This window comes from Salvelinus sp. IW2-2015, unplaced genomic scaffold (assembly GCF_002910315.2).
Source record: "Salvelinus sp. IW2-2015 unplaced genomic scaffold, ASM291031v2 Un_scaffold2670, whole genome shotgun sequence".
In the NCBI taxonomy this organism is placed as follows: domain Eukaryota; kingdom Metazoa; phylum Chordata; class Actinopteri; order Salmoniformes; family Salmonidae; genus Salvelinus; species Salvelinus sp. IW2-2015.
The window spans coordinates 44,834-54,769 of NW_019943976.1; the positions used below are offsets into that span (position 1 = coordinate 44,834).

At 41.1% G+C, this 9,936-nt stretch overlaps 2 long non-coding RNA genes across 2 annotated transcripts in view; both read left to right on the forward strand.

Annotated features, from left to right (window-relative positions):
* The first annotated feature begins 1,428 nt into the window (after nt 1-1,428).
* Nucleotides 1,429-2,284, forward strand: LOC139025439 (uncharacterized). Its single transcript, XR_011477018.1, has 2 exons — nt 1,429-1,535; nt 1,602-2,284. It is a non-coding gene; the product is annotated as an uncharacterized lncRNA (long non-coding RNA).
* Nucleotides 2,285-3,025: 741 nt separating this feature from the next.
* LOC112074520 (uncharacterized) overlaps nt 3,026-9,936 on the forward strand; it is a 26,779-nt gene continuing 19,868 nt past the window's right edge. The window contains exon 1 of the long non-coding RNA XR_002894760.2: nt 3,026-3,445. This is a non-coding gene — a long non-coding RNA (uncharacterized lncRNA). The remainder of the gene's footprint in view (nt 3,446-9,936) is intronic.

Below are 9,936 nucleotides of genomic sequence, written 5' to 3' on the forward strand. Positions count from 1 at the left end.
GATAGTGAATACGATATGGGTCCTAGATAACGAATACGATATGGGTCCTAGATAACGAATACGATATGGGTCCTAGATACGATACGAAGACTGATACGATATGGGTCCCAGATAACGAATATGATATGGCCTTAGATAGTGAATACGATATGGCTCCTAGATAGTGAATACGATATGCTCCTAGATGTGAATACGATATGGGTCCCAGATAACGAATATGATATGCTAGATAGTGAATACGATATGGCTCCTAGAATAGTGATACGATATCTCCTAGATATGAAACGATATGGCTCCTAGATAGTGAATACGATATGGCTCCTAGATAGTGAATAGATATGGCTCCTAGATAGTGAATACGATATGGCTCTAGATAGTGAAGATAGGTCCTGATGGTGATACGATATGGGTCCTAGATAGTGAATACGATAATGGTCCTAGATAACGATAACGATATGGCTCCTAGATAGTGAATACATATGGCTCCTAGATAGTGATAGATATGTCCTAGATATGAATACGATATGGTCCTAGATGTGAATACGATATGGTCCTAGATAGGATACGATATGTCTAGAACGAGTACGATATGGCTCTAGATAGTGAATACGATATGGCTCCTAGATAGTGAATACGATATGGCTCCTAGATGTGAATACGATATGCTCTAGATAGTGAATACATATGGCCTAGATAACGATACGATATGGTCTAGAAACGAATACGATATGGCCTAGATCTACACTCCTACTCTGAGAGAGTTTATTTACGGGGCCCAGAACCACAGGATAACCATTTTTTTGTTTTTTATTTGCAGTAATTTGTGTTTTTTTTAAATCACATTTTAAATCATCTGTTTCATTTTAGTCTCATTATAGCTTCCTGAAGAAAGGAGAGCACATTTCTATTTGAATTTGTGATCCTGCAGGGTCACCTGACTGAGGTTGACTCCTACGGGGTCACCTGACTGATCTAACACTGTAGACATAGCTGCCAGTGTCAGTTTGGCTGAGTGTCATGACAATTCCATAAAGACTTGGCCAGAGAGCAGAAACAGACTCATAAACATATTACAGCCCTGTCTCAAAATATTCCAGTGATGTGGTTTACATTGTCTGAGGCGGGCGGAAGAGAGAAAGAGACTTCTGGTATTTACAAAATGTGAAAAGGTCAGCTGCTGTTAATGACAGTATTTACCATCTATTTCTATGGCCTAGACCTTTTATATACCATCTATTCTTTATATAGGGCCCTACATTTTGATTAGGGCCTATATGACTTGGGTCCCTACATTTGACTAGGGTCTATATGACTTAGGCCCTACGTTTTACCAGGGTCTATATGGCTTAGTGCCCTACGTTTTACCAGGGTCTATATGTTAGTGCCCTACGTTTACCAGGCGTCTATATTCTTAGTGCCCTAGTTTTACCAGGGTCTATATGACTTAGGGCCCTACGTTTTACCAGGGTCTATATGGCTTAGTGCCCTACGTTTTACCAGGGTCTATATTGCTTAGTGCCCTACGTTTTACCAGGGTCTATATGCTTTAGGCCCTACGTTTTACCAGGGTCTATATTGCTTAGTGCCCTACGTTTTACCAGGTCTATATGACTTAGTGCCCTACGTTTTACCAGGGTTTATATGACTTAGTGCCCTACGTTTTACCAGGGTTTATATGGCTTAGTGCCCTACTTTTACCAGGGTCTATATGGCTTAGTGCCCTACGTTTTACCAGGGTCTATATGGCTTAGTGCCCTACGTTTTACCAGGTCTATATGCTTAGTGCCCTACGTTTGACCAGGGCCTTATATGACTTAGTGCCCTACATTTGACCAGGGTGTTAATGGGAATAGGTATAAATTGGTAAACTCAAACTCATCTGACTAATATGGAATGATTGGTTTATTCCCATCTGGGCCACCAGGGGGCCATAACAGCATGCTTTGTTGAGTTACAGGCGATATAGTATTTTGTAAAACATTTTATACAAAGGTCTTGTGAATGTCGGCATTCATTGGTTTTCACATGGACAGAGTTAAGGCAATCGAATGAGCCACAATGGRAAAAGACGCCAGCTTCCAGAGTAGTAACCACCATGCGGTGAATAAAGCTGGTCTCCTGGCAAAAATTGGCATGGATGAAATGTCTCGTTGAGGATGACGTGTAATTCTGGGGTGATGGACAATCCTCATTGTCAATTGTTATTCTGTGCTCGTTGTCCACATACGGAATTAATTTTTTTTGTCAACAGAAAATTAACAAATAAAAAGGTTGATATAACTCACTCATTGCTTACTTTATTTCATTAACATTATTTATGACATGCCATTTATAATACATTTTTGTTTGTTGTTTTATTAGGATCCCCATTAGCTGTTGCAAAAGCAGCAGCTACTCTTCCTGGGGTCCACACGAAACATTAAACATAATACAGAACATTAATAGACAAGAACAGCTCAAGGACAGAACTACAGAAATAAATAAAAAATATACAAAAAGGCACACGTACATATCAATACATACACACAAACTATCTAGGTCAAATAGGAGAGAGGCGTTGTGCCGCGAGGTGTTGCTTTATCTGTTTAAAAAAAAAAAAAAACAGGTTTGCTGTTCACTTGCGCATTAGTGTAGCAGCGGATGTGGAAACAATGTAACGCTTTTTCACATCTTACCTATCAAACGGAACAAAATGTCAATAGATGCATCTCTATGATACATTAAAGAGTATTTAAAAAAATATATATATCTAACAGGATATTTTCCTTTGTTAAAAATAATTAAATATTAGCCGAGAAGCAGAGCAATCTGTTATGTATTAATTTCCGTGATGGGGTGGGTCATATTTTAATTTGGTMTTTTTGAGTAGCTATTGTACTTTCATGGACTGCAGAATGTTGTCCAACGCGCGCATGCGTAGTGCAAGGGATCACGGTAGGGGCGGAACACGCAGAACGTTGCAGATAGCAATTCAACATCTAGAACTGCTCCAGTTCTCGSCAACAGTGTTCTAATGATAAATGCGTTTCTATCTTCAACGTTCTGAACTTTGCGCCCAGTGACCCTCTTGGCTAACTACGTGCATTTCGTACTACAATTAAGGCCGACAACGGCGCAGGAGCACGATTTGAAGTTTTGTGCATTAAATTTAGCTAGTTTTCACAGTCCGATTAATTTCCACGAACACTGTGCTTGATCTCACTCGTTTTTGTGACTGAGTTGTTTCGCTGGTTATATCGCTCGACGGTTGAGACGCTGCCGTGTTGTTTTCATCAAGCTCAAGAACAATTGACTGCATCATCATTTATATTATTTTTTGGAATCGTTTTAACTGACTCGAATGTATATTACAACTGTCTCTTGACATCTATTCCATCCACGTGTTTGCTACCTCTGCGTTCTTCTCATAGAGATGTATCGATTGACGTTTTGTTCCATTTGATAGGTAAGATGTTAACATTTTTTTTGCAACATCCGCTGCTATACTACTGTGTTCTGAAATTGACCGCAGATTCATTTAGCCTTTATTTTTGTTAGTCAAACAAACCAAAATGGACAGATCCGGAATCATGAGTGGACCTCCGAAGAAGACCTATAACAATCTAGCTGTTTGTATCGTGTGTTCGTTCTTACTCACTCGGGCATCTTCCAAAACCACAGGTATTGGCTGCTGTTTCTCATAGTTGAAGAGGGATTGGATGGTCAGACTCTTGAGTTGTAGGGGCCTATTTAAGGCTCAGGTCAACAACAGCAAAAAAAACGGTTTACTATGTAGAGAATAGGATGGTGTTTGGGAAGCAGTCACAGTTTTGTACAGTAGCCGAGTCACACAGCCTAACGGATGACAAAGTTCAAAGGAACTGAAGCTCAGACTTATAGTTTTCATCTCATTGCGTGATTTGAAATATTGGTGTGATTCCAATACTTAGGCTCAGCCTTACAATAAGGCAGTGTTTTAAACCCTAGAGATCTGCTATGAATGTAATTGCGATGACCACTTGTTCTGAATCCTACCAGCCTATTGGGCATCATGCTAAAGGGATTGAATCCACTCTGTCTGCACCGGGTGTATGGCACAAATATAGTATAGTGATTTAACAGACGCTCTTATCCCAACACATATATTCAGTAGCCGCCTATATGTGGCCCCCACTAAGGAGATACAGCATGCCTTAACYATAAGGCGTGCAGATTATGACTCCAACTCAGTATTGTTGCTTTGTGTGAACATGGCAATGTGGTGGTGATGGGAAGTCATAATTATTCTCCCTACTCTCTTTCTCTTAGAGGGGCATAGAGAGAGACTATCTCTCTCTGCCACTTCCTTTGGCTCGCTGGGTGCAATAGCGGCAGCTGTCAGAACCACCAGCCATCCTCCCACACAGCCTCTGCTCTGTCCTCATCTCCCTTCGCCTTTTCCCCTCTCCTTCTCTCCTTTTGAGCTCACAGAAAGGCTGCATTATGCTTGTTAGGTACAAAGGAGCCAAAATAGAGTGGCAGAGGGAATGGCCGAGCCCGCAGAGGGTAAACTGACTGCTTCTGAAGAGGGTGTCACTGAGYCTTTAGCATCGCCACACCAGAACCGTGTTATCTGTAGGGATGGATGGGCAGCAGCTTGTAGAGACAGTGGGCGTTCTTTGTTTTTGGACCCTTTTGGAGGACTTGGCTGAAATTGAGTTGTTAAAGCCCTTTTGTATTTGCGGATGATGGTGTATTGCTATTTGGTATCCTTTAAATTTCAAGTTAATTATGCCGTATTAAATACATGGGAAATCTTACTGGGCTGAGCTTGCACATAAAAAATAGAAACAAGCAAGTCACACTCACAGGAACTAACTCTGGTTCATATAATACCCTTTGGCCGAGCAATAGTGTGTGTGTCAGTCTTAGAGAGAAAATGGTCGCCTTGGGCCAAGGCAGWAGTTCTCCCAGTTAGGTCACTGACCTCTGGCTCTGACCCTCTCTATAAACAATAGCCAGCATACAGAGTCACAGTTCTTACWCACAGAGAGCTCCTTTGTAGCCGGATGGAGCTAAACAACACAGAGAATAGTCAAATGGCAAACCAGTGAAGGAAAGAATTGAACCGGATGGAACTAAATGAGTGAAACTGTTACCCTGACTTGCTGGCTGGTGCCCTAGCTTGATGCAACACATGGAGCCGTGCAAAACAAAAGCTCTTAGCACTATTGTGTTCGCAGGAACATACGTTCTGACTCTGCCTGTAGTGTCTAGCTTGGAATCTGAACTGATATGTGCCGTTTCACTTCACCACGTCAATGGGAGTATATCAGTTTTGAGTTCCAGGCTATATAGTTGCTGTGGCTACCAGTGAAATGCTCAATGCTGCCTWACTAATGCTGATGGTGATATCCACCTCTCAGCCAATCAGATAATGCCAGGTCACGTATATCATTATCATCAGGCATATCCAGGTCAGTTAGTGGTCTGTCCTAATGTGATTGACTGTGGTATGCTTGGTATGCTTTTAATATCCCATAGAGAAATTGACACCGGACAGGCATATTTGACATGCAATTGCTATGTTGTTGTCTTAGGTCTTTCTTTATGTAGTGTTTATCTCTTGTCGTGATGTGTGTTCTGTCCTATATTTATATTTTATTTATTTTTAATCCCAGCCCCCGTCCCCGCAGGAGACCTTTTGGTAGGCTGTCATTGTAAATAAGAATTTGTTCTTAACGGACTTGCCTAGTTAAATAATAAATTTAAAAAATACAGGTAACATACATCAGATGACACAACCTACTTACATAACCAGACATATAAATACATAGTATTGCCACAACTATATCTTCTACTGTATTTAATTTCCACGAGCACCAACGTGAAGTTCACAGGAGCGTGTCAAATTGTACGTCAAATGAAAGCGAAGAGTCTATTTTTTTGTTGTTGATATTAAGGCATATATACATTTTTAACCATTGTCCATCCTAAATATTAAGTATAAGCAAAGGCTTAGATTTGTGGTCAAACAGATGGAACAAGGGGGTGTTAGGAAACGTCTACCAGGAAAAAAGTCTTAAGTTATTCGAAATGCATGAAAACAATGTTGAACTAAAGACTCCTGCCAACTAATAAACACTTACAGAGCATTCGGAAAGTATTCAGACCCCTTCACTTTTTCMACATTTTGTTACGTTACAGCCTTATTCTAAAAGGGATTCAATTGYTTTTTCCCCCCTCATCAGTCTACACACAATACCCCATAATGACAAAGCAAAAACAGGTATTTAGACATTTTAGCAAATGTACCAAAAATAGAAAACTGATATCACGYTTACATAAGTATTCAGACCCTTTACTCAGTACTTAGTTGGAGCACCTTTTGTCAGCGATTACAGCATTGAGTGTTCTTGGGGAATGATGCTACAAGCTTGTCCGTTATGGCTTTTTCACTCTGCCATATTGTGGATTCAGAGCTATCTATCTAATAGAACTCACAGGGTTTTCTTCAACGGAAGCTTATCTAATGTCAACATCTAAAGTGTGGGTGTACCACAGGGCAGCTTCTCTAGGCTCTCTACTATTATTTTCACCAATGACCTGCCGCTGGCATAAACAAAGTACGTGTGTCATTACGCTGATGATTAAACATATACACATCAGCAACCACAGCTAACGAAGTCACTGAAAACCTTAAAGAGTTGTAGTCTGTTTGGAATGGGTGGCCAGTAATAAATGGTCCTGAACTCTCTAAACTAAGAGCATTGTTTTTGGTACAAATCATTCCTAGTTCTAGACCTCAGCTGAATCTGGTAATGAATAGTTTGGCTGTTGAACAAGTTGAGGAGACAAAAATTGCTTGTGTTACCAGATTTGTAAACTGTCATGGTCCAAACATATAGACTCAATGGTTATAAAGATTGGAGAGGTCTGTCCGTGATAAAAGAGATGCTCGCTTTTGACACCCACACTCCACAAAGCATGTCCTGCAGGCTCAAGTTTGACCTCATCTTATCTTGATTATTGTCCAGTCATATGGTCAATTGATGCAAAAAGACCTAGTTAGACTGCAGCTGGCCCAGAACAGAGGGCACATCTGCTCTTCATTGTACCGCAGGCTAATATTAATACTATGCATGCTAGTCTCTCTTGGCTAAGAGTTGAGGAAAGACTGACTGTCACTTCTTGCTTTAAGAAACATTAAAGCAACACCTCATGGCACAACGTTCTCTCCCCCATGTGACATACTTGGTTGTTGTATTGTACTGACATTTATGTAACTGATAGATGCACACACACATTTTTAAATTGAAAAGTCTTCGTCTGTAATGTATTTTCGTTATATGTCGGAACCCCAGTAAAACTAGCTGTCGCCATTGGCGTCGGTTAATGGGGTCCTAATAATCACATCTACTGCTGCTGTTTCTGCTGACTGTTTACTAGCTACTACTACTGCTGTTACTACTACTACTGCTCTGTTTTTACTACTGCTACTGTTTTTACTACTGCTACTGCTGTTACTACTGCTACTACTACTGTGTTATGTTTTTACTACTGCTACTGTTTTTACTACTGCTACTGCTGTTCACATGCTACTACTACTGTTACTGCTACTGCTGTACTACTATGCTACTGTTTTTACTACTGCTGACTGCTGTTCTATGCTGTTCTATGCTATGCTACTAAGCTGTTACTACTGCTGTTACTGTTACTACTGCTGTTATATGCTGTTACTACTACTGCTATTACTACTGTATGTGTTACTAGGCTACTGCTGTTACTACTGCTACTACTAGCTGTTATGCTACTGCTGTTACTACTGCTACTACCTACTGTCTGTTACTGCTTTTTTACTACTGCTACTGCTGTTACTGACTGCTACTGCTGTTTATACTGCTACTACTACTGTTACTGCTACTGCTGTTATACTGCTGCTACTACTTATGCTACTGTTTTTACTACTGCTACTGCAGCTGTTACTACTGCTGACTGCTGTTACTACTGCTTAACTACTGTTACTGCTACTGCTGTTACTAACGCTTATACTACTGCTACTTTTTTACTACTGCGCTACTGCTGTTACTACTGCTGTTACTTACTGCTGTTACTACTGCTGTTATACTGCTGTTACTACTGCTACTGTTACTACTGCTAGCTTACTACTGTTCTACTGCTACTACTACTGTTACTACTGCTTTGTTACTGTTACTGACTGCTGTTACTACTGCTTTACTGACTGCTGTTCCTACTACTTGTACTGCTTTATACTGACTGCTACTATACTGCTTTACTACACATTGCTACTGCTGTTCTACTCGCTACTACTGCTGTTACTACTGCTACTGCTGTTACTACTGCTACTACTACGTTACTGCTGTTACTACTGCTGCTACTACTACTTGCTACTGTTTTTACTACTGCTACTGCTGTACTACTGCTACTACTACTGTTCTACTGCTACTACTACTGTTACGCTACTGCTGTTATCTGCTACTGTACTACTGCTGTACTACTGCTATTACTGTTACTACTGCTACTACTACTGCTGTTACACTACTACTGCTGTTACTACTACTACGTGTTGTTACTACTGTTTTACTTTACTGTTACTACTGCAGCTGTTTTCTACTGTTACTACTGCAGCTGTTTCTACTGTTACTACTGCAGCTGTTTCCCTACTGTTACTGACTGCAGCTGTTTCTACTGCTAGCGTTACTACTACTCTGCTACTACGCTAGCTACTATCTGCTGCTGCTACTACTGCTACTACTGCTACTACTATACTACTCTGCTGCTACTCCTGCTGCTACTGTTGCTGCTACTACTACATCTATTGCTACTACTACTACTACTGGTTGCTGCTACTACTACTACTGCTGCTACTGTTGCTGCTCTACTACTGATGTCTCTACTGCTGTTGCCGACGCTACTACTGCTACTGCTGTTACTACTATCTGTGCTGTTACTACTGCTACTGCTGTTACTACTGCTACTGCTGTACTACTTCTGTCCGCTACTACTGTGTGCCGCTACTACTGCTAGTGCTGTTACTACTGCTGCTGCTGTTACTACTTCTGCTGCTGTTACTACTGCTACTGCTGTTCTACTGCTGCTGCTGTTACTACTTCTGTGCTGTTCTACTGCTCCTCTACTACTCTGCCGCTACTATGCGCTGCTACTACTGCTCTTCTACTGCTGCTGCTACTACTACTTGCTCTACTCTGCTTGCTCTACTGCTGCTGACTGTCTACTGCTGCTGCTGCTACTACTGCTCACTGCTACTACTGCTGCCTCTCTACTGACTACTGCTGCTGCTACTTACTACTGCTCTGGCTACTACTACTGCTGTTTTCCTACTGCTGCTCTACTGCTAACTCCTGCTGCTGCTACTCGCTACTACTGCTGCTCACTACTGCTTGCTACTGCTGCTGCTACTCACTGCTGCTGCTATACTACTGCTGTGCTACTACTACTGCTGCTGCTGCTACTACTGCTGCTGCTGCTACTACTTCTACTACTGCTGCTACTCTGCTGCTACTACTACTGCTGCTGCTACTACTACTGCTGCTACTACTACTGCTGCTACTGCTGCTACTACTGCTGCTGCTACTACTGCTGCTACTGCTGCTGCTGCTACTGCTATACTACCCGCCTACTACTACTGCCGTTACTACTGCTGCTATACTACTGCTGGAAAAAGTACCAATTGTATACTTGAGAAAAAGTAAAGATACCTTAATAGAAATAAAAGTGAGTCACCCAGTAAAATACTACTTGAGTAAAAGTCAAAGTATTTGTTTTGAATACTTAAGTATCAAAAGAAAAGTATAAATCATTTCAAATTCCATATATAAAGCAAACTAGACAGTAATGTTCTTGTTTTTTTTACATTTATGGATAACCAGGGCACACTCCAACACTCAGACTTAGTGAGTCTGCAACATCAGAGGCAGCAGGGATGACAGGGTGGGG